Raw genomic sequence first — 23,724 nt, forward strand, 5'->3', positions numbered from 1 at the left:
GTCAATGTCGGGCTGTAGGTGGACAGACTCGAGCTCATCGAGGCGCTGACAAGTGATTACGACGTCAGCGACGGTAGCCGGATTCTTAGTGGCGAGTGCATTGAAGGCAAGAGTTCCAATGCCTTTGAGAATGTGGCGTACCCTGTCCGACTCCGACATTGAAGAATTCACACGTCGGCAGAGTGCAAGGACGTCCTCGATGTAGGAGGTGTACGACTCGCCCAGGTGTTGTTTGCGAGCATCGAGGCTTTTTTTGGCGAGAGTGGACCGAACAGCCGGTGTGCCGAACACTTCACGAAGCTGGTGCTTGAAGAGAGTCCAGTCGGTCAATTCGGGCTCGTGGTTAAAGAACCACGTCTTCGCCACGCCAGACAGATAGAAGGAGACATGGCGTAGTTTATTAACATCATCCCAGTGATTGGCGGAACTGACTCGCTCATAATCGTCCAGCCAGTCTTCGACATCCTCTCCGCGAAGACCAGCGAAGAGATGGGGGTCACGCTGGGCGCTGTTGATGATAAAGGAAGGAGGCACTTGCGATGTCGGAATGGTGGCAATAGGGGCGCCAGGCTGCACGTCCTGCGGCATGCTAGCTGACGGTGGGCGCAAGCGGCGACCTGAACAAAGCTCCAGGAGGCAGACCGGACGGCCAGAGGACGTAGGACCGAAGAGCACACTCCACCACTTGTGACGTCTCGGTTGGAACGACGTTTATTAGGCCCGGGAGCTCGTCAGCGAACCAGCGCAGCACACAGGCGATGATGATGAACACATATACAGGCGAAGAGGAGGATAGGTAAAAGTGCGAGGATGATGATGACAACATACAGATGAGGAAGATGTGCGTAATAAACGCCCACAATATATATATATATATATATATATATATACCCTACTGAAAAAAACCCATATTCCCTATATCCAGTAATATCATATGGCGTATAGGGAAGACGGGTTTTTCTATGGGATCCTATATGCTTCAAATCGGATTGTTGGCTATGTAGGATATATATATATATATATATATATAGTATATATATATATATATATATATATATATATATATAAATTTCCATCTTTCAAGCTCCTAATTGAGCTTATCACTTCGCACCTCACAAAACCAAGAAATTGAGTTATATTTTAAATTTCATTAATAGCCCACTGCATATATATTTTCACGACATTTTCTTACTATATACATTATTAGGTCTATATTATTATTATGGATTGTAGCGTTATCTTGCCAGATTTATAAGCGAGAAACTGTCAGCCCTTCAACGCGGGGTGGAGATGGACGACCAGCGAAGCTGTACTATGGTGGGAATTATGTGTTTCCAATAATGACTACTAAGATTTGATGGTGTATTGGTTATTTGAACTAATAGAGAATGAGAAATATATATATATATATATATATATATATATATATATGATCCGGTGGTTTTCATTTATTTAGTGACCACAGGTACCATGACCTTATGGTCGCTACGGTACACCGCCATAGGGTGTACGGCAAAGGTTGGCACGCTCTTTATAAACACGCCACCAACGCCACGCGCGTTTGGTGCGAACGCGGGCAAAATGCCGCCGCCGTCTACAACAGTTCTGCGCGTTGTTTGTGTGACCGCACACAACCGCTGTCAAAACGCTGGCGTGAGGAAGCGCGACAGACGCAGCGGGCAAAGGTTCATGCGGTCTATCGCTTCCACGGAAAGTGGAGCGGGCTGCGATCGCGCAAACAGCTCACTTTCCGCAAGTTCGGTTTGACTGCTACATCACAAAGTAGGAAATCTGCGCTCCCACCTCTGAGGGCCGCTGACGCAATCACAATTCTGATCAATCCAGAGAGGGCAAGCGAAGGAACGGAAAAGCGAGCTGTTTGCGCGATCGCACCCGGCGAAAGCACAGCGCATAGAAAGGTAGGAGCTATTTTGCAGATCTCTTTCAAGATACGGTGCGCGCGACCGCCCCGCGCCCCGAGAAAGGCCGGCAGGGCTTCGCGCATGCGCCGCAGTGGGAGAGCGGGCACGCACACGCACAATCTAGGACGCCTCGATGCCCTTCTTGCCCACCGCTCCCCTTTCACTGGAAAGTCGTGTTTGCTCTCCGCCGTGCGTTCGATTCCCCGTGAAAGAGCACGTCCGTCACGCGCTTTCACTCACACATACAGCATACGGCCGATCAGAGTTTTTTTTTTTTTCTACATCCGGACGTGACCATAGATGAGTAAGCCCTTAACAGCTTGCTTCGCTGTAAAATTTATTTTTTTAGGGGAATTGAAAATTACTTTGCGTGAGCTGGCTGAGAGCTTCCCACAAATTAGTTCGAATTGTTGGCCAGCGTTTACACAGCATTTTTGGTGTAACCCCTCTTTTGCATGTGCCCACTGCTTTAAGGTGAGAAAATAGGTTCGTGGGCCATCTGATGTTCACAGGGAAGTGCTCGCGTGAGATGCAGCCGCTAGGAGCAACAACAATATCCTCCGTGCCAAAATACTTACATTTATATATCGTCCGTGCCAATTCCCGTGACACATCCCGTGCCAGTTATGCTGAGCCTCCCACGCTTTTCACCTCTCGGTCAATGCCTTATTTTATGACAAAGAATAAAAAAAATTGCGCAAATGGCCCGTGACAGCAGAAAGACGGGACACCATGAATTGTAAACGTACAACTGAAGGGTATAGTGAAAACCCCCCAAATGCTCACTCAAGACCCCCCATGCTCAAACCGAGGGACCCTTTCATGAAGGCATGGTGTCCACGACTGCTTCATTGTAAACGCAGGCGAGATAATCCTTCAAAAGTGCTCGTGCCTCGCTTTTCTCGATGCGCACCGACAGTTTTCATTCAAACAACGCCGTTCTGTGCTACCTTCACTTGCAATGACGTCTCCTGTTACGCGTGCACCACCTCGCTATGATATACGTTGCGGTGAAGCTCAACCAAAATTTAACGAGATGGCTTTACAAATGACGCCGACTAGACGGCACAATAAACGGATAATTTGGGAATCTTAAATTAGTTATGATTTACAACGTGCAAACTGTTTGCCCAACGAGTCCTTTCTCTGAAGATTGCGCCGACGGGGTGGCGCTCGCGCTGTGAGCACTTCACCTCAGCATGTGCAGCAGTTACATTTTGGCGCCGGCCATCTTTGCTGTCATGCTGTTTGGAAGTCCTACAGATTAGCTTTCTTTAATAGGCAGCTATACTCGCCTGTCTTGACGACTCGAACGGAGTGCATGAGGCTCGGCAGGGAGGCGCGTCGCTCCCATCTGCCCTCTGCCACTCGGAGCACGTCGATGCGGTCGGTGCACACTAACGGCCGTATGCTCAGAATGCCACCCACCAGCCAGATGTCACGCTGCAAGGGCACGGCTGAGCAGAAGGCCCTCTTCTTTGGCATGGGCGAGTGAGTGACCCAGCTGCACAGCATAGGACACCTGTTATCACGCCTCTGTCACCGCACGTCCACGAAAGAGCGCTGCCGCCAAGTACCGGTCGCAGTCATTGCATTCTTCATCGCATAAATAAAGAAAAACGAGACCTCAACCTCGGTACCTCATACAAATAGTGTGTCGCCTTAGTATTTAACACTATAAAAGAGCGCAGCGAAGGTATGGTGCTTGTGAATGGGTAGATAGAGAGATATAAACAACTTTGTTTATCCCAACCTAAAGGGACAGGGATATCGAGAAGATGGCGAGGGAGGTTTTCCTACTAGCGGTAGGCCGCCTCTACCACCTGAGCCCACCTCAAGATAGCTTTCTAAAGTTCGGGGTTGTAGCTGCGCATGGCAGCTTGCCACAGCTCCCGACTACTTAACATTCTACAAGGGTTAGGGGGTGGGGAGTGGTTCTTGCATTGCCACATATTGTGGTTTAGGTCCGCTCTGGTAGCAGGACAAAACTTCCAGGCTGAGGTAGCGTATATTCCCGGGTGAATTTTGTGACGTAAGGCAGGGGATATAAAAGTGCGAGTCTGTAGTTTACGCCATAGCACCTCGTGTATGCGTGACGACCAACGCATTAAAGGTGGGAGGGTTCGGTGACCTTGGCGGTAATGCCCGCAAATGTCGTGGTGTATAAGTAATCTGTTTTTGGAGGTAAATGCTGGAGAGAGATTATTGGCGTCTGAACCGTCCCCAAGTCTAGCCGGCGCTCGGTTCGTGAAAGCTCGAGCACTTGCGAGGGCCGTTTAATTGCCGATTAGGCCTGCGTGAGCAGGTGTGCTGATTAAACTCAGAGGTTGGGATGGTGGATTATGGGATAGGATGGCTAGGGCTGTCCTGCAAACCCTACTCGCTCCAAACTTGTATATGGCAGTTTTTGAGTCACACACTATGACTGAGTAACTGGGTTTTGTTGCAGCGAGTGCCACCGCCGCCTCATCCGCCTCCTCCTCCGAAGAGGCTAGAATAAATGCTGCCGTCGCAACACTGCCCGTGGAGCCAACGACTGATATGGCGAAGTTGTGTCCTCACGGATACTCTGCGGCATCGACATAGACCACGTCTTTGTAGTTATATATATATATATATATATATATATATATATATATATATATATTGGAGGGCTTTAGCTCGTTGTTGCTTTCTATGTTCGTGATGAACGGGGTGCACATTCTTAGGGATAGGAGTGATATGAAAGTGCTCATGAATCGGGTGGGTAATAATAAATTTCGCATTGGTCATGGGTGCTGGGGTAATATTTAGGGAGTTTAGGATGTGCCCACCAGTGTGGGTGTTCGATAAGCGCTTGTATTGAGCTGTCAGGTGGGCTTCTGCGAGGTCACTAAATGTATTCAAGGTACCTGTAGCCAAAAGTCTCTCAGTGGAGGCTCTCCAAGGGCAAATTTGTACAGTCTGCGTATCAGTGAGTTAACTTTATCTTCCTCGGCCGTAGTTAAGTGGAGATAAGGAAGGGACAATGTGATTTTACTAACGGAAAACGCCTGTACCAATCTTAGCAGTTCTACTTCGCGCAGACCTCAATTGGACACCGTTCCTATAAGCCATGTGGTGTGGTCTACGCTGGCAGTAACCGTTTGAAGTGTACAAGAATTGAGTCAGTTAGATTGAATGTGCATGGCAAGTACACGGATTGTGTCCACGACGTGAGCTTCCATCCCGTTATATTAATCTGAACGTTGGGCGTATCGCGTTTATTTGCGGATAGAAGTAACAGCTCAGATTTGGCGGGCGAGCACTCGAGGTTCATGAACCCTGCTCTCGTAAGCACTGCATATGCAGCCTCTTGCAAGTTATCTTGAATGTAGCCATCCGAACCAACCTTAACCCATAGGGTAATTTTGGCTGCATATAAAGAATATTGGAGATCCGGTACTCGTACCAGCGTCCCTGCAATGGACCTCATAGCTTGGTTGAATAAAAACGGCGGGAGCACAGATACCTGAGGAGTGCCAAAGCTGGGGGAAAAGTTTGATCATTGAGACTAATGATAGCTGTGCGATTGTTAAGAAATTCGCGGACATAGTCATGCATTTTTCTACCACAATTAATAACATTTATTTCACGTAAGATAGATCCATGATCTAGGTTGTTAGATGCACCGCGCAGGTGGAGTCCCAAGATGGCTTGGGTGTCTTCACTGCCTGTAGGAGTAAGGAGGTCATGCTTGAGCCTTAGTATGACATCCTGGCAAGAAGAGAGATACTGGCGAAAGCCAATCATCTCTGGGGGGAATAACTGATAGCCTTCCGCGTTTTATATAAGCGATTAAGCATGACATGTTCGAGCGTTTTCCCAAGCATGACGTGAGGGAAATAGGTCTAAGAATAGCTGTGTCAGAGGGCTTATTGGGTTTGGGTATAAAGATTACTTTATCAGTTTTCCATGCGTTCGGAAGGGAGCTGTTATCGAAGCAGTGATTGTGGTATTCTGTGAAGGCGGAGATAGATTTGTCGTCCATGTTTCGGAATAATTTGTTATTTACATTATCTATACCCGGAGCAGATGTAGTTTTAAGGGAAGCTAGGGCATGTCGGCCTTCTGTCTCCGTTATTGGGGCGTCGAGAAGTTCATTAACCTCGCCTGTATGGTCTGAATTCTTGTGAGTTGTGGTTGGAAGGAGGGGTAATCGTGCAAGATCCTGAAAAAGATGGGGAATATTATCCTTGTATTTGTGCAATAGAGTGATGTAGTGACTATGTTGCGCACGCAAGGTCGAGAGATCAAGCAAATGTCTCAGCAGTTGCCTATTTTACTACTGAGATTACCATGCATATTCTCTCAAATACTTGGCACCGTTGTTCATTAAGTAGTTGGGTCGCATATGCTTGGATGTTGTAATCGCAATAGAAACGTTCGGTAAGTTTGCGAATAAGGACTCAGCAATAAAAATATTCACAAGTATTCCTTTCCACAAGTGATTTGCTTACTGCAATCGTGACGATGCCACACCACACCACACTATCTATCTATCTATCTATCTATCTATCTATCTATCTATCTATCTATCTATCTATCTATCTATCTATCTATCTATCTATCTATCTATCTATCTATCTATCTATCTATCTATCTATCTATCTATCTATCTATCTATCTATCTATCTATCTATCTATCTATCTATCTATCTATAATTAATTAACAATAATTATGTTTAGGTAGGAAGACCGTCTACGACGTAACACTATAATTTTTAATGGCTGGCTTATTTTACACGGACAACCTGCGTGGATGGAACTGCGCTTTATTCAAACACTTTAATAACAGTGACTCCACCTCAGCAACTGTCAGGCGCTTTTTACGTCGATACTTAACGTGTCCGTTTGCGGGTCGAAGATGTAGGTCGAGTCTTGGAGGTTGGAGCCGTTGTAGTCGCGAGTAACACCTCCCAAAATCCAGATGCGGTTGTCGAGCGTGACGGCCGCCATGCCCATGAGTCCCACGGGCATCGGGTGAACGAGCGTCCACTGGTCCGCCTTGGTGGAGTAAACCTCTGCACTGGGCAGAGTTCTGTCGCCGGGCCATCATGCAAGTAAGTCCGAGAGAAGGTTAGCCCGTGTCCTTAATTGCAACTGTAAAGGAGTCGCCTCGGCCACAATTTACCGGCGTGGCTGGCCAATAATGGGTTGGTTCGCACTACATCAACTTATATCAACTATACATATGTGGCAACGAAGGTGAAGCTACCTAAGAGCGCTCCTGGAAAAAGTCCCACATTTTCATATACGAATATCTTATTTACAATAACCTGCCGGGGTGGCGTAGTGGCTTTGGTATTGCGAAGCCCGAGGGCGCGGCGACCGCAGTTCGATGGAAGCGAAATGCAAAAACTTGTGAGTACCGTGCATTGGGTGCACGTTAAAGAAGCCCAAGTGGTCAAAATTAATCTGGAGTCCCGCACTCCGGCGTGCCTCACAATCGCATCGTGGTTTTGGCCCGTAAAATCCCAGAACCCCCTTTATTTACAATAGGAAAGGAAGACCAAATGCACTCGTGAGTGTTAACTTGGACGTATTTCTTTGCTCTTCTATTCCGCGTTCAGGCAAAAATTGGTGCTAAGCTGATTTAGTATCTGTGAAGCTAAACGCTCTGTCAAACGCCACCGGAACACTTGGCGCAGCATCATAGGTGCAGAAGCTCCGCCCACCGCTTAGGCTGGATGCTAGACGACGGATGGTGCGGAAGTGCAATATATATATTTGCTTTGGCGCAAATGTGCTATCTTTGGATTCACGTAGCAGGAAACGGTCGTTATTTTCGCGTCACCTAGAAAGGAAAGAAGCGAGGTCTGCACAGGATTGATATACGCAGTTGATACGCAGTTGTACGCAGCTGATACGCAGTTGTTTCGCGAAAAGCCCTCAGTATTTTTTTTTTTTTCGGAGTGCATCTATTAGGTGACGAATCGAATCCATGGATGATCATACCAGACTGGCTCAACGAAGAGCTTCTCGAGTGAGTCAACTAAAGGGAGATATTGATTTTTGCTTCATAAAACACAGCTTTCATGAGTACGAGTCGCTGAAACGTAATCTTATTCGTTCACTGGAAAGTGACTTACTTTCGAGCAATGTCCATTCCACCGAAGACGATCATGCGGTCGGACCATCCGACGGCGGCATGGTAGGCGCGCTCACAGTGCATATCGGCCAGCTTGCGCCAGCTTTGCTTGCGGAGGTTGAACAGAAACGCCTTATTGGAGGGCTGCATGTGGCCGCTGCTCGTCACGCACAGTGGGTCCAGGCCGCCTGCGTGACGGTCACCGCGCGCAGACACGCGTGCGCATTCGTTGTAGTGGAAATTCGCGGACAAACTTTGGGAAAGAAACCATCTCACACACACGCACGCACGGTGCCACGGTGATATGCCCCCAAGGTCAACGCGCGTTATGAACCACTAAACACTTTGACACCAAGTCACCATTGCAGCGAGCTTCCTAGAAAAGTTACTAGAGGGAACTCTGGCGTCACGATCGTTCAGAAACTATACGGCACGTACTTTAGGGGAGTGATCGGTAGTACATGGATTTTCTTCGTGCTTACGACTTCCACATTTATCTGTTACGCTTTATCTGTCTTTATTGGCCTAAATTTCCAGGCAATCACACTTTTCTAAACGCATGTAGGCAATAAGACTCTGCGCGCATGCATAATTAATGTAAATTGTTACACTTTAACGCAATATTTTGTTGAATGTGATCAATCCAAGTCGAGCGAAGGTATGAAGTAACAGCGCGTAATGAACAAGGACGAGAAAGGAACGAAGACCACAGGACAAGCGCTTTCTCGTCCTTGTTCATTACGCGCTGTTACTTCATACCTTCGCTCAACTATGAACCAACTAGCCCTCATCAAGTTGTTACCAATCCAAGTCGTTTGTGGCCAGTAGGACGAAGCTTAGTCCAATCCATGTCTTTAATTCCAATTATTCCAATGGTGGCCTGGAGCCCCAGTTGCTTGCAGGTCGGTCAAGTTTACTCAGGCAGACAGCCGTCCACGAAGAGTGGTGGGAAAACCCAAAGAAAGCTTCGATTGAAACACCCTTGCGGACAAAAGCGGCGCAGAAGTATCGCAGGGAACTGCAGAAAGACGACACACTCGGGAGCACTGAGCACTTTTATAGCTTATGGGGAGACCTGTGTGTGGATGTGCATGCGTCTACACGGCGCGTAAAGACTTGCCACAAGACCGCGCAAGAACAGATGGGAGCTTGTATTTCTACCTTGAACACAGGCATCGCTGGAGTGTCACGCTCGGCAGGTGTAGAATTTCTCGCTAGATGCCGTTGTTTATTTTTATACTTGAGGAGGTCCTTCCTTTGAACTACCATACCAACGGTGCCGGCATCCTTAAGAAAGAACTCTGACCATGCGGTAAAGAAAACCGTTAGCTGTTGCTCTTGTTCGCGGACACTCTGGACAACACTTGCCTGCCACGATGATGGCGTCGCCGACGAGTACTGCTGTGTGGTAGCACCTCGGTTCGGGCATGGTGCCGAAGAAGAACCAGGCCTGCCTCTGCGGGTGGTAGAGGTTAACTGCGGAGCCTGCGCGCGCCACGCGTGCAATGAAAAAAAAAAAAATCTTGGAGGACGCTTAAGCTTCACCTATAAGAGTGGAATGCGACAACATTCAAAGATCCCCGACTGCATCTCACGCTTCCAGGCAACTGCAGCTTATGTAAGCGTAATCGTTACCAGGAAACGCTGGCGGCGAACGCTAAAGAACGAAGGCGAGCTGTTTAAAGGCTCATTCACACTATAGGCTGATACTTCGGTCTGGCGATTTTGCTTCCTTTAAATCGTTGGTCACAGCGTTTTCCGTCCTGTAAACTGCTGTCGCCAATATTCGGGAGACCAAAATCGGTGTCGTGTCGGCCTAGTGCGAATGAGCCTTAACGGACAACGCCGCCGACACGGACGCTGACACGGACGCCGACAGCGACACCGGATTTTCTGCGACACGGGGCCCTTAACGCTTTCGCGTTAAGTGCAGCGTTCCCGTTTTAGCTCGTCACTTGAAACTACTGCCACATTATTATTATTATTGCGATTCCGTATAAAGTCCAAGTGAGATAAAATCATCGCCGCGCGCCGTATGCGCGAATGAAAGCGCGCGGGGGACGCGCGCTATCACGGATAGCGAACACACGGCGGAAAGCAAACGCGAGTGCCGTCGCGCGAAAGGCCGTGGGGATATGGGAGGGAGGGAGGCGGGGCGCCGCTGTGCGGCGGCACCAAATGCGTCTCTTGCAACCGGGTGCAAGGGGAACTGGCCACTTAATCTCCCACACGAAAGGAGGAAAGCGGGAAGGCCGCGCGGGAGGGATGGGGGGGGGGCAGCTTCTACTCTGCCAACAACTGTGCTTGTACTTTGCCCGGCTTCGGCGGTCGTCCGCACCATCTCTTATGTCCACACGGCTCTGACCTTTGTATGCGCTGTGCATTCGCCGCTCAGTTTCCGTTGAAGCGATAGACCGCACGAACCTTCGCTCGCTGCGGCGGCCGCGCTTGCTGCCAGCGTTTTGAAAGTGGTTGTCTGCGGTCATTGAGTCTGATCTATTCTTGTGCCCGCTGACACCATGCTTGGTAATTCAGTTAGTAAGTTTATGCAGCCGATAAATACTATCCCTACTCCGAATAGATCTCTACTAATTTGCTATCGCAATTCATGCTTCGCCTTTCGCGCGAAACTGCGACATTTTTATTACTATTATTATAGTGCAGAGAAGAATGCCGTTTTTCGAACTCTTTGCAAACGCCTCTATAAGCGGGATCACGACTTGTATATTGCATTCTTGGAAAACTGCGCTCCCGATCGGCTGGCGGCAATTTGGAAGTATATCCGCAAGCGCTCTAGTAAATGTGGAGAATGTTTTCGTCTGCTCGACTCTAGAGGAGTAGAAGTCCAAGTAATCGCGGATTGTTTTGCTGCCCATTTCTCATCTTTGAGGTTTCAACGCCGGTGTCAGCAGCAGACGACGGTTCCTACATTTAGTGCTGTGTTGTTTAATAAAAAGCTCATCAGCGAATGCCTTAAGTGCTTGAAGCCCTCGCTATCCTGCCAAGCTGATGGCATCGCCTCCGCAATTCTAAAAGCTTACGGCAGTATATTTGCCCCAGTATTGACATCTATATTTAATAACTCTTTGTATACTTCCAATTTTCCTCGCATGTGGAAAACTACTCGTGTTTTCCCTTTATTTAGGTCTTGCTTTAAAACCAATGTCTCGAATTATCGTCCGATTTCTATTCTCTGTGTCTCGTCTCAGATTTTTTGAGCTTGTTCTTCACAGCATCTTGTCTTTTACTGTGAAGAACTCATTGATTCTGAATTAGCATGGATTTCTCACTGGTCGCTCCACTATTACAAATCGCGCAAGTTTCATGACACAGACCACCACGCAGGTACTTCAAAGGGGGCAAGTTGGCACCATTTACTGCATCCTCTGCAAAGCTTATCATGTAGTCAGCCACTTACAGCACCTGATCAAGCATTTGCACTTCGGTGTTGACTGGTCAATTGTCAATCTCTTGCGAAATTATCTTCTTGATAGATAAGGTTATGTTAACGTCAATAGTCATACGTCTATTTTCATTGCAAATAGCGGAGTCCCTCAAGGATCAGCATTGATTTTTATTAATGATGGTCTTTCCGCTCTTCGGAATTCTGCATTCCTTCTATATTCCGATCACATCAAGATCTTTAAGGAAATTCATACTGCTGATGACTGTCGCATCCTGCAGTCTGACCTGTTTTTTGAAATGGTGCGGAGATAAACTCACCTTGAATGCTGCTAAGACCAAAGTCATGACTTTCACACGCCAAACAGCAAGCATTTCTTCTTCTTATATCTGTTGATGCTGTTCCATTGTGTGAGCTCTCTGAGATAAGTGATCTCGGTGTACATTTTGATAGAACCTTACACTTTTCAGTTCACACTAAACGCATTGCAATACGGGGTATGCACTCTCTTTGTTCTGTTTGCAGACTATCGAGATAATTAAATTCTCCTACACCATTCCGCAAATTGTACACAACCATCTGTCTTCCTCAACTCGAATATGCGTCGGACGTCTGGAATGGCATTTCTAGATCCGACAGTGACATTATATATCCGGACCAGAAAAAGTTCCTGAGAATATATGATCACCGCTTTGCTAACACGGATACTGGTCCTTCTTCTAGCACTGTTGAATTATTGTCATTGCCCTAACTTCGCTGCCGACGTAATCGCGCTGGCCTTCTGTTTCTTTTCAAACTCTTCACGGCATCGTCACCTGCCCCGAACTACTCAGTAGTATCATGTTTCGTATGCCACGGAAGATCACCAGAGAACTTTTCAATGTTCCTGCCTGTCATCACTAACACTTAGCCGTCCACAGAATACAGTATTTATAACGCTTATATTCATGATCTTTATATTTTTCTTAACTCGCTGTCATTGTTCTTTTCCGAGCTTTGCGTAGTTGTGTCATAGTTTCACATATTGTTCAACTGCCCTTCGCATTTTTTTCTTGTATTCACCTTGCGCCTTGCATTCTTTTTTTTTTTCAAGATTGTTCGTTTTATTCATTATTATTATTATTTTACTTATGTTCCCCTGCAATTTTTTTTAGTGTATGCGTGCGCCAGCACTCGGAGGTCGTGGTTGTTTCTGGGCACGGTAAATAAATGATCCATTATTGGAATAGGCCTTTTCCTTTATAAGGTGGTCCATGGCAATATACATTGCCCAAACTTCTTGTTCATGTGCAATTTTCCGTGCCGCAAAAGTATACCAGGCAGCTTTCCGCGTTTCCTGCGCGGCCTTGTTGCATTTGTGACTGCACTATGGTTCGTCTCCAAAAAACGTGTAATAAGTACTTGGCCTGCATTGAAATATTTCAGAGTTCCTTTCCTGTATTTGGTATATATGTAGATAAGCATGTTGTTTGATTAACTCCCCTTTTACGCCGCCTCCTAGTTTTCTGTTTCCCTATTTGTTTCTCTATCTCACATTGCTTTGTTCCTGGGCACTATAATAAACATTTGATTGCTTGATTGATTATGACAACATGAGATCAATAAGATAGGGCTACGCAGCTGTAGCAGGCCCGCCCATGGGAATCGCGCTACGATCACTTGCAGCTTCATGCGTTTCCTTTTGTACGCAAGAATAATTAAGGAGCATGCGTCTGAAGCGCGCGCAGAATTTCAGTGCGACTTGCTGCGAGTTTTGACTTCCCAGTGTGAGCTCACCGTCCAAATAATCGGTTGGGAAACGAGCCGAGATGCCGCCGATAAGCATGAGGTTGTGGCTTGTCATGTTCTGGAGCGTCGGGACTATGGCCATTTCGTCGGTGTAAAACCCGTCGCTGCGAATGGATCTCAGGATCTCGTGCCTGCGATAAGAAACAACGTAAAAAAAAGTTGGCACTGAATGTAAATTCATTTCCTGCCATCGGGTAATGTTTTCTCCAAGTCACATTTTCCCCTTCACATGCTGTGGCATTTACCGAGCACCATGGTCCGTATTGAGAACAGTTTTGCGTACGTACAGTCGCGTTCGTAAGAACAGGCGCCGGCAATCAAGATAGCGAACATAAAATCAAATTCGGCCTTCCAGTGAAAAAACAATTCTTACGCAAATATTTGTGAATTAGTCCTCAAATGTGAACGACATGCAACGCTATGTCGCGGGTGCTTGGAGTTTGTCGTGCATCCTTTGTCGTATTTGCGAAATGCTTCATTGGTGCATGCTGTATAACAGGCGTGAAGAATAAGTGATTCCTGCACATTATATCCTCCAGCAACCGGGAGTTCTAGCATGGCGACGAGAATTCGAGAGAATGCATTCACGGACGTATACGTGTGGCACAGCTCTTTGGTATAGTTTTGACTTTCAAATAGCGATGCATATGTCATAAGATAACGCGCTGCAGACTGTGACGGTTGTAGTGCGGGGCCGTATTTTATCGTTTTATTTTCACGAGACCTAATTTCAACGTCCAGTTTTGCACACGCTCTTACCGAAAGCTCGGCGCAGCACATGTGTGACGCGCATGCAGGAAACTTGGAAAGCTCACGCGAACAAGTGAACGGAGAGTGCTTGTCCTGCCACAGAGCTGGCCCTACCAAAGAGCTCTATATTCCCAAAAAATGAATGGGAGAGCCAGCTAGAAATTGAATGGGCCGACTCGCCTTTCGTGGATTTTCTTCTGAGGCAACGGCGGTAGCAGTGAGGTCACAGGGCTCCAGTAGTACCTGTCGGCGTCAGCCGCCCGCCCACTTGTGTCCTTGCTGAGTTGACTGCCACAGGAGTAGAACTCAGTTTTCTGCTCGCGAGCGCCAGGGCCCAACGTCGTGGCTTGTGCGTGTATTGCGGCTGGAATACACAGCCGCGCGGCGAGCTTGGGGTCCGCTGAGGAAGAACTTTCGTCTTCACTCCCGTTACAAATTGGGGCACTCCATTTTTTCTGACAACTTTTATTGCGTCGTTCTTCCTTCAGTATTTGGTCTGAGCCAATATATCCTATCTCTCGGTTTCCGGTCAGCTGCGACGACGATTTTGTTAAAGTCCTTTCTACGGGAAGCATCTTGCTTCGATATGGGTTCTTGGGATGTGCACCACCGCAGACATGTTGCTTTGGCCTTTGGTCGAACGCGTCCGTTGGCATCGTTTCCTCCTTGCGCCCGCACACTTGGTTCTTGAGATCTATACTTGTCTGGTAGCCTCTGTTCTCACTGGTACCATGTCCCACCACTTGAACGAACCGAGCTTCGTTTGCTTGGTACTCGACGCCAGGATTGTTATAACAGGCGTCTTTTCCGCGAGCAGTGTGGTCAACCTGGTGTCGCGAAGACACATTTATCGGAACATTCACAGCTCTTTTCGTTTGTTCTTCCTTGATGATTTCTTTATAGCTCCTCATAAATCCCCGGTGGCTGGGCCAAACGGTGGACGGCATGAACTGGAGTTGCTTCCTATCTAGAGGCGGTGAACTGTCTTCGGAGGAGCTGTCTACGAATGCTCCTGCAGCACTTGTCATATTTTGGGCCATTTTTTTAACGTGGTCTTTGTTTGCCTGCTGAGTGCGGGTTCCAGGGGTCTGCGCCTCCTGTTTCGGAGGTGAGACAGCCTCTCCGAAAATGAGCACGGGATCTGCGGCACATTCCGCACGCAGAGGCTCTGACGCGTACTGGCAATGTGCGAGAACCCATCTCTCTGTTCTTCCAGGGTCGTGCGGCAAGTTGATGCTGGCTGCGGGGATGCGCTGCCAATCTCTCTCGGCGTGAAATTCGTAGGAACATTCCTCGCTTGATTCTTTGGCCCCAATGCGCGTCGCCATTCTCCGTTCGTAGTAGGGGCGGTCGTACTCGTTATGGAAATGAACTCCAGGTTCTTCATGACTCGACAGGAGACATTCCGTTGAGGTTTGCTGCCCTACGAATAATGGTTGATTTGCTTTACATTTCTCGCACTGTTTGTGCACTGTTTCGGTCGTGCGGGCGTAGCGGGCGGCGCAAGTCTTGGGACAGCTTGCTTGGCAGCCGTTATTCCTGCCGCCCTGCCGGCCTTCGTACCTTCCCGTGCCGTCAATTCGCTGGTAAGGTTTGGTGGGAAGCTGGGCGCTTTGAACACGCGGTGTCACAAAAATTGGTCCGCCAAAAGACGTCAAGCGCCACGCGCGAGCCGCACGCTCGCTATCATCCTCGTACCAGAAGTTGCCGTCGCCCACCGGAGTAGGGGCACATCCTTGATTCCACTTTTTCATCTCCATTCGAATGTCTTTTCCAAAGTGTGAAATGTCCTCGCGGTCACTTTCTGAGGCACCCCCACGTAGCTGGTTGGCTGCGGCTTCCCCGTACATCGCCGTTTTCAGAGGCAAAGTCGGCATTGCTTGTCGGCAACGACGCCTACGAGCCCTGTTGCTTGTGCGACGCTGGCTCCAGTTTTTCCTTTGTGCCAAATAGCGTTCACTACTGCTGCTAGAGCTAGACATAAGCTTGTGTGCTTGTGCTTGCTGGCGCCTGAAGCCACTCGCTCCACGCCGGTTGCCATGCGCACTACCCTGGCCAGGCACAATCTGCTGCTCGGTGCCGCGAGGACCGGATGGGAAGATGGCTGTGTTGACGCCGGTGAGATTGCCGGTGACGCCACCCAGTGCAACCTCGCGGCTTGTATGGGTTCCTTGCTGCTGCCTCCGCTGCCCCTGTTATTGCCAGATGGATAGATAGATAGATAAACAGACAGATGGATAGATAGATAGATAGATAGATAGATAGATAGATAGATAGATAGATAGACAGATAGATAGATACATAGATTGATAAGCATGACCTAATTTACAAAACAAAGCTACCATTGTTGGGACCTTCCTCTTCCCCGTGAATCTTACCTTCAGCTTAGCGATTTTCTTTCGCGCTAGGTGTCCCCGATATGCCGCCTGTATGACAGTTGCCGCGGCATCCTGAAATTTGATTAAAGAGAGCGTTATTCGCCGGGAAAAAAATTACGTAGATTAAGGAGTAGAAGGATCCCAGGCGAAGTATTTGGACACGAAACGACATCAACCGGTGGCGGAAAATGAACAGTTAGATGTACAAAAATCCTGGTGTTCATGTAGACTGAAAGCGTATTTTAGGTTAATCCACGTACCGCGGAAGTAAATAATAAGTGCCGATCCAGAAGACTAAGGGAGAATAACAGTCACAACAGTCACATATGCGGTTACATGATGCATCGTCGAAACATATATATATATAACAGCGCGAAATTAGTGAAGTACGATAGACTCGTACAACACGGGCGCTTTTTCGTTCGTTTCACGCTGCTTGATTTCGGCGATGTTAACTCGCCCAATTTGCCGTTTTGAAATATGTTGCATGCAATTTTATGCATGTAAAAACTTTTACTTCCAACTTTTGATGGTTAGATATTTCGAAAGTTTACGGTCGTCATTAACCACCAAAACATCGAGATTATTTGACAAAGAGACTATACACACTCAGAAACATAGGTTGCTGTAGCTATCTACCTAAAACTAGTACCTGTTTGTAACAATATTCATTATACCTAGTTAGACACTGCAGTTAGTAAAGGTAGCGTAAGGAAGTAACCAGGAAAAGTCGTAACCATTACTAATGAGTCACTGTTACCAACTCCAAGTCTACAGTAACCCTTACAAGCACAATTACAGTATCATTATCAGCAGTAAAATGAGGTCTGTTTGGTTTTTAAGCACCGCTTACACGCCCCAAAAGAAACACTTAGGTCGCTTTTAGTGTAAAACGTAATCAGCCCAAAAAAACTGCAAAACGAGGACCGCATTGATTTCATCGCATTTGATACGACCCATCAATTATTGATACGTAACCGTCAGGGTTACTATGGGCAAACCTACAGATAACTACACTGCACTGAAAGAAACGACAAAATGAAAGAATGCATGTAACATTACAACAATCGGGGTATTACGCGACATCTTTTTGAGAGCGATCTCATGCATACCTTATAGCCGTATTCGTGGGAGCACAGATTGTACCGGTCAGCCGCTGTTATTTCGACAACTAATAAAATCATGAATCTATTTTTAAAACATAGCCTGCACGCATGCATACCACGAGATTGAACATAACTGTCAATCCAACACATTGAAACCGACGAAGAAGCGATCAGCCATCTCGGCTCGTCCAACCGGCACGCCCAGACACCCGCCGCAGATTAGCTTCAAGATATAGCGCGTGGGCCGTGTATGTGCTCAGCCGAGCGGACAGCCATGCGCAGCCACGGCCGGGTTAGAGCAGGAGACGTAGAGACGCGCTCTCACGTGCACCTTACCCCCTAGCGCTTGTTGCATGGCATTACTGCTGTTCAAGCACGACACGTACGCTACGGCATGGAAAACAGCTTTTTAGTGACGTAGCAGTACACCTTCATTGCAGCCTAGGCACGTGTGACAAAAGTGCACATAATCAAAGCGGGCGCCGCGTGTCTCACAAGCCAGCGTAGGAGCAAGTCGGCCGGGCGGCAGCTTCGACAGTCGAAGGGAGCGCATACGCCACAGACAGCCGTCGTGATCGGAGACTAGAAGCTTCGTCAAGATGCGCGAAGGTTGCGGTATCGAGAGAGAGAGAGAGAGATGAGAGAGAGGGCGCGCGCCGAAACACCATCTCAGACCCCTACACACGGAGAGCAGAGCGAGGTGGCGGGGGGGGGGGGGGCGACAGCCCGAGCGTGCACCAACGGATGAGTCACCACCCTCCTAGAAGACGTTTCAGCGGCCTCGGCCGAAAATGCGAGGAAATTTTTAGAAGGTTCCCAGGCTTTGTTCATGCTATGGGAGCACGACTCCTTCAGAAAGTTCGGGAAGCGCCGACGAAGGCAATAAAAGCGCCGTGCGGGAGTCAGTACGGGGGACGAGACCGCGCCGGTGAAGGGGTGATGCTTGAAAAAATGTGAGCAGGGTCGGTGTAACGCAAGCTATTCTTTTCCCAATTCCATTCCTATCCCCGCCTTCTGGTCGATAACAGCGACGACTTGGTTGTCGGCCGGGGTGACTAACGAAGCCGAAGCGCTGTTGAAAAGGAACTGAACTCGCTTGGAATCGAGGAGTATAGAATCAACTGCATTATCACGGCCCTGTTTAAACAGCTGCACAGAGCAGTGGTTTTGCTCTTCGCTCCCGTGCGCGTCGATGTAGTGACTCAGCGAAAGAAGACTTACCTGTAACAAACAGGAAAATCAAAGCAGCCGAAACATCTAGCGCTTTTCCCATAATCTTGAAAAGTGCCCACATGTTTCTGTTTGGATCCACTGTTACAAGTAAGTCTTTTAGCTAAGCTCACTACATCGGCGAGCACGGGAGCGAAGGTTGGAGGCGAAGTGGAGTGCACTTCGTTTCCCGACCAATGGGTCCTGGAATACATTGGCGATTTTCACCAGAATCTCGTGTGGGTCCACTGTCTAGCCGGATGTTTGCATACACAGCGCGACCAGTTCAGACTCATTGCCCACTGTGCCTCTGGTACCGACTAAAATAATGTGCTCGGCGTCAACTAACCTCTTTCCTTCCACAAAAGAGCGCGATACCGCCATCACACTGTAAGAAAATGATTGAAAGAGCGCGGTAGTGGTTTTTGATGCATCTTTGATGCATTCTTTGATGCATCCTTTGATGCTCCTTGCATCTGCCATGCTGCATGGTGTAGCCAGACCGCGCAGCGCCCCCTGATGTTTAGTTTAGTCGCGAAATAGCTAGTAAAAGGTTACAAACACTCTGTGAGAGTAGGAACTGCTTCAATCACTAACTCTGTACTAACGTTAAAAAAAATAGGAAACAAACAGAGTGTAGTATATTTAGAATGAGGGATACGAGGGATACATTAGTCGCGTGTACATGAATGTGACAAGTGGCCCATCGCATCGCATTAGTAGAGCATTGCAATCCATTTATACGAAGGTAAAAAGAGCAAAATCGAGATGGCTGCGGCGTGTGCCCTCCTCCACTCACCGGCAAAACTCACTCATCAAAAACCGGTTTCGGCTTGTTTCGGGCGAAGGGGAACGCGCCACATGCATGATATTACCGTGACGCGCGAGGAAATTCGGTATATACTCTACTGTAGCGTTCATATCAACGTATTGTCTAAGTTCCTAATACGGTCGAACCAGGATATGTCGAATCTGAAGGGGATCACAAAAAAGTTCGATATATAAAATAAAAATTTTATACAAACATTTTCAAGGAGATTTTACTGCAGTTCGTTATACACAATAATTCGTTATATGTGGGTTCGATATATCCGGGTCGACTGCACTGTCGTACTTTTTCTCTGCATCATAAATTTTGGTGCATTGTTTGATTACGTGACATAGTTATCCAGGCCACTGTCGCTCGAAAAATATGTTGCGATAGTTTCAATGTTCCATTCAGACATCCGCTTTGGCACTCGGAAATATCCCCAACACTCTAAGAACAAAGAGAGTATTGGGAAATCTTTTCGCAGGAGTAACTGTTTATTCTATACTTAGTACGATTTCCAAGAGTTCTCGTACGTCGCTTGGCTTGTGAAAGGTAAGTGAAAGAACTCACCCCGTCGTGGCGTGCAAGAACAACGGGAAATGAAGTTAAATGTGCAAGTGCTTGCGCAAAACGAGTTGACAACGCTCTTTACGCTCTTTACAGGGGAAAAAAAAAGAAATAAAAAATAGACAGCTGTAGACGATAACGAAAAACATAATGATAATGGTAAGCGACTTTATATACAATAATTAGCTGCCTTTATGTGGGTGTAGCTCGCTCTCTCCCACCCTCAAAGGAGTGGGAGGAGAGTAAGCCGGCGCGTAGAGTAAAGTGGTGAAATCGAAGTGTTAAAAGAAAATCCCACAGAAACATCTCAGGATGACTGTCGACGTGAATTCGAGCAGGATTGAAGCAACGTAACGACACACCGCATTGTCATCGCTGAAACGCGTCATGTATGACGTGCATACATGACGTCACACGGGCCACCACGAAGTTCTCGCGTGGCCCGTGTCTGAATATATATGACACCGGTTCGATTCCGCCACCCAGTTACCAAAGTTGGAGTCCGAGAGGTTCATTGGTGAGCGGTACAGAACCAGTGATACATACCCAGTGAAGGAAGCTGGCGTGAAAAAGGTTTCGATGGTTGGTTTCTAACCCGCATCCTTCAGCAGAGTAGCCGGATGCCCTACGCATTAGACCATGGGTACCCAATGATCCAAGTTGGCGTGGACAGAGGTTAGGCGAGGACAGACTGACAGACATGCCGGAAAAATGGATAAAGTTCCTAGAGTACGTAATCGTATTAAAAAAAAAAGGATAGGGTGGACTTGGAGGTGAATAGTTGTGATAGCGAGGAAACACTTCGGGGTGCATGCTGCTGTCGGTTCATCCAAGAAGTAGAGATGACAGAAACGAAAAAAGGATCTGCACATAGATCATTTCCCGTACTTTCCACCCCTACTTCTTGAAGGAAACATCAATACCCCTACCTGTTCCCTCTCTATCACAATTGCAACACCACTCCCGTTTTTTTTCTATTTAATGCGTTAGCATTCTTCGGGTACGCACTATCCGGGGGCTAGCTATGTTATGTATGTATGTATGTATGATATGTATGTATGTATGTATGTATGTCTGTATGTATAGTATGTATGTATGTATGTATGTATGTATGTATGTCTGTATGTATGTATGTATGTAAGTATGTATGTATGTAGGTATGTGTATGTATGTATGTTGTATGTATGTATGTAGGTATTTATGTAGTATGTATGTATGTATGTAACGGTTTTTCGCCTGCCGGCTCACTGGCAGTCCACGGTCGGAAGGGTAGCTCATCGGGCTGCTGTGCTGAGGGAACAGGTTCGAAACCAGCCCTCGAAGAAACTTGGCAACTAGCGATTGTGCCATTGGGAATGTGCCGCTCTAAATGTCCAAAAAGGCGACTCCAATGCTTGGTGGAATCGAACCCACGTCATGGACAGCACACCCGACGCTTGATGCGAACTGCGCCTCGAATGCACTGGGTATGTGCCGCTCTTCATGAGCCTCTCCCCAACTGGGTCACCAAGTATGTGCCAGTGGCTGTGCGGCAAATGAGGGAATAATTAGCGTTCACAGGCACCGGCGCCCCGCGCTTCTCGCCTCGCAGGCCACGCGCGGATTTCTCGGCAGCACCATAGTAAGGCGCCGCTTGTCCAGCAAGAAGCGCGAGGAGAGGAGTTCGGTTGCCGCCATGACACATTTCTAAGAACCAGGAAAAAAATTCCTGGTTCTGGAAGACAACTTTTAACCAGAACAGCGTAAGTCTCTTAATTGCATATTGCACCAGTGTTTTATTTTAAAGCTTGGATAACGTTAACTGGAAACATTCTATATACTGTGTACATGGAACGATTGCCTCCCAATGAATAAACGACGCGCACAGAATAGATGACTCGCAGGGTGTAGGCCTCGAGAACGGCGCAAGGTATCGGCTACTCTGCTCGAATTCGCTCCATGCGGCGTCGCTTACCAACTCCGGGTACTGGTAGCTGACGGTCTCGAATGCGACTCCTCAACCGTCGCCGCCTCATTGAAGACGATGGCACCTTGATGCTGGCGATGACCCTTATTTCTCCAGCCGCCAGGTCAGAACATGGCGCGACGTTTCCGAACGCAGAAAGACAACGCTACGTGGCCTTCTTAGAATCCCATGGCGCGTGCCCAGAAGCGCGTGCCCTCACCGCTGAACGTGTACGTCTTCTACTTCTTCTTCTTAGCCTTGCGAACAACGGCAAATAAACTATATGGGCCATGGGCTAAAAAACTCATTTTTAAATTTCTTTCGCGCGTAAATGAATAAAAATATATATTTAAAAAATCTCGCACCCGTTAAAGCGTAATCCACCCCCCCCCCCCCCACTACAATGATGATGATCATCATCATTCTTGAGGGTGAAGCGAAGAATACGTACGCCATAGCGAGTCACGCTCTCCAGCCCTTTCTAGTGGGTTCGATCCCTCCTGCGCTTTCCTCGAGAACGCCGCTCGTACTGAGAGCACGGACCTTCAAACAACGGACGGCCCAACGGCTGGTGTCTAATAACACCTTTACAGTGGTGGAGGGTGCTTCTACTTACACGTAATCCGGAGTTTCGATCCCGTACCTACGCTCAACCATGCCCGAAGACGCATCCCAGCAAGTGCCACCTACCCCATCCCAGCAAGCGCCTCCTCAGTCTGTCATGTGCTCTGGTGTGCCTCGCCACAGGGACCCTGCCATCTTCGGCGGCGCGGACGAAACCGATGTGGAGGACTGGCTGACAACGTATGAGAAGGTAAGCGCTCACAACAAATGGGACGACCCCGCAAAGCTCAGCAATGTGATCTTCTATTTCGCGGGTGTAGCCAGTCTCTGGTACAGCAACCATGTGACCGATTTTCCGACGTGGTCCTTGTTCAAGACTTCTTTGGTGGCGGTGTTTGGTCGCCCTGTGGTGCGCAAGCTGTGAGCAGAATTGCGTTTGTGCGAACGTGCACAGCCGGGTGAATCATTTACCAGCTACATTGAAGATCTTCTGGACTGTGCAAAAGAGTCAACGCGACTGTTGTATAAGGCATCGCTGCCGACTGCCGCGCCATTAGATGGCGCGTGCTTGGGAGCCGGCCTGGAGAGGAAGAGGAAGATAGAATAAACAGTCAGGGACTGAGTAATGTCTGTAATGTCTCCTTCCAGTATCCTGCACGATACAACATATTGGCGACGAGGATTTAACAGCCCATGTGCTACCGGCTTGCCCCTCATCTGTGCCTTCGATTGCTGCCTATCATCCTATACGATGAGTATTTCGGGACTACAACCGCCACCCCCTTTCCTATCCTCACCTGGACACCCGGTCATTCCATGGGAGCAATGGATTCAAGCGTTCAAGAACTACATGGTGGCGTCGGGCGCCTCCGACCTACCTGCCATGCGTCGGAAGGCGATTTGCTCAACTGCTTGGGCTTGGAAGGACAACGTATCTTCCAGACTCTGACGTCGGAGGACGACCCGCGCCTTTTGCTTCGAGCGCCGCTGGAGAGACGTTGACGGCTCCTGGCCCCGATGAGTTCGACCGCGCCATTGTGATCCTTGAAGACCACTACAAGAGCTCTGTCAACGTCACTGCAGCGCGTCACCGTTTCCGTCGACGTGCACAAGCCCAGGTGAGACGGCCGTCGATTACGTCACCGTGCTACGAGGTCTCGTTGGAGCATGCA

At 48.1% G+C, this 23,724-nt stretch overlaps 1 protein-coding gene and 1 long non-coding RNA gene across 2 annotated transcripts in view; both read right to left on the reverse strand.

Annotated features, from left to right (window-relative positions):
- The window catches only part of LOC119444987 (alpha-scruin), a 120,444-nt gene that overhangs the window by 80,800 nt on the left and 15,920 nt on the right, over window positions 1-23,724 (reverse strand). The window lies entirely within an intron of this gene.
- LOC119445088 (uncharacterized) lies at window positions 8,062-13,349 on the reverse strand. The gene is made up of 3 exons (XR_007467524.1): window positions 13,211-13,349; window positions 9,193-9,516; window positions 8,062-8,219 (listed from the first exon to the last, which is right to left on the reverse strand). It is a non-coding gene; the product is annotated as an uncharacterized LOC119445088 (long non-coding RNA).

Source organism: Dermacentor silvarum, chromosome 1 (assembly GCF_013339745.2).
Source record: "Dermacentor silvarum isolate Dsil-2018 chromosome 1, BIME_Dsil_1.4, whole genome shotgun sequence".
Lineage (NCBI taxonomy): Eukaryota > Metazoa > Arthropoda > Arachnida > Ixodida > Ixodidae > Dermacentor > Dermacentor silvarum.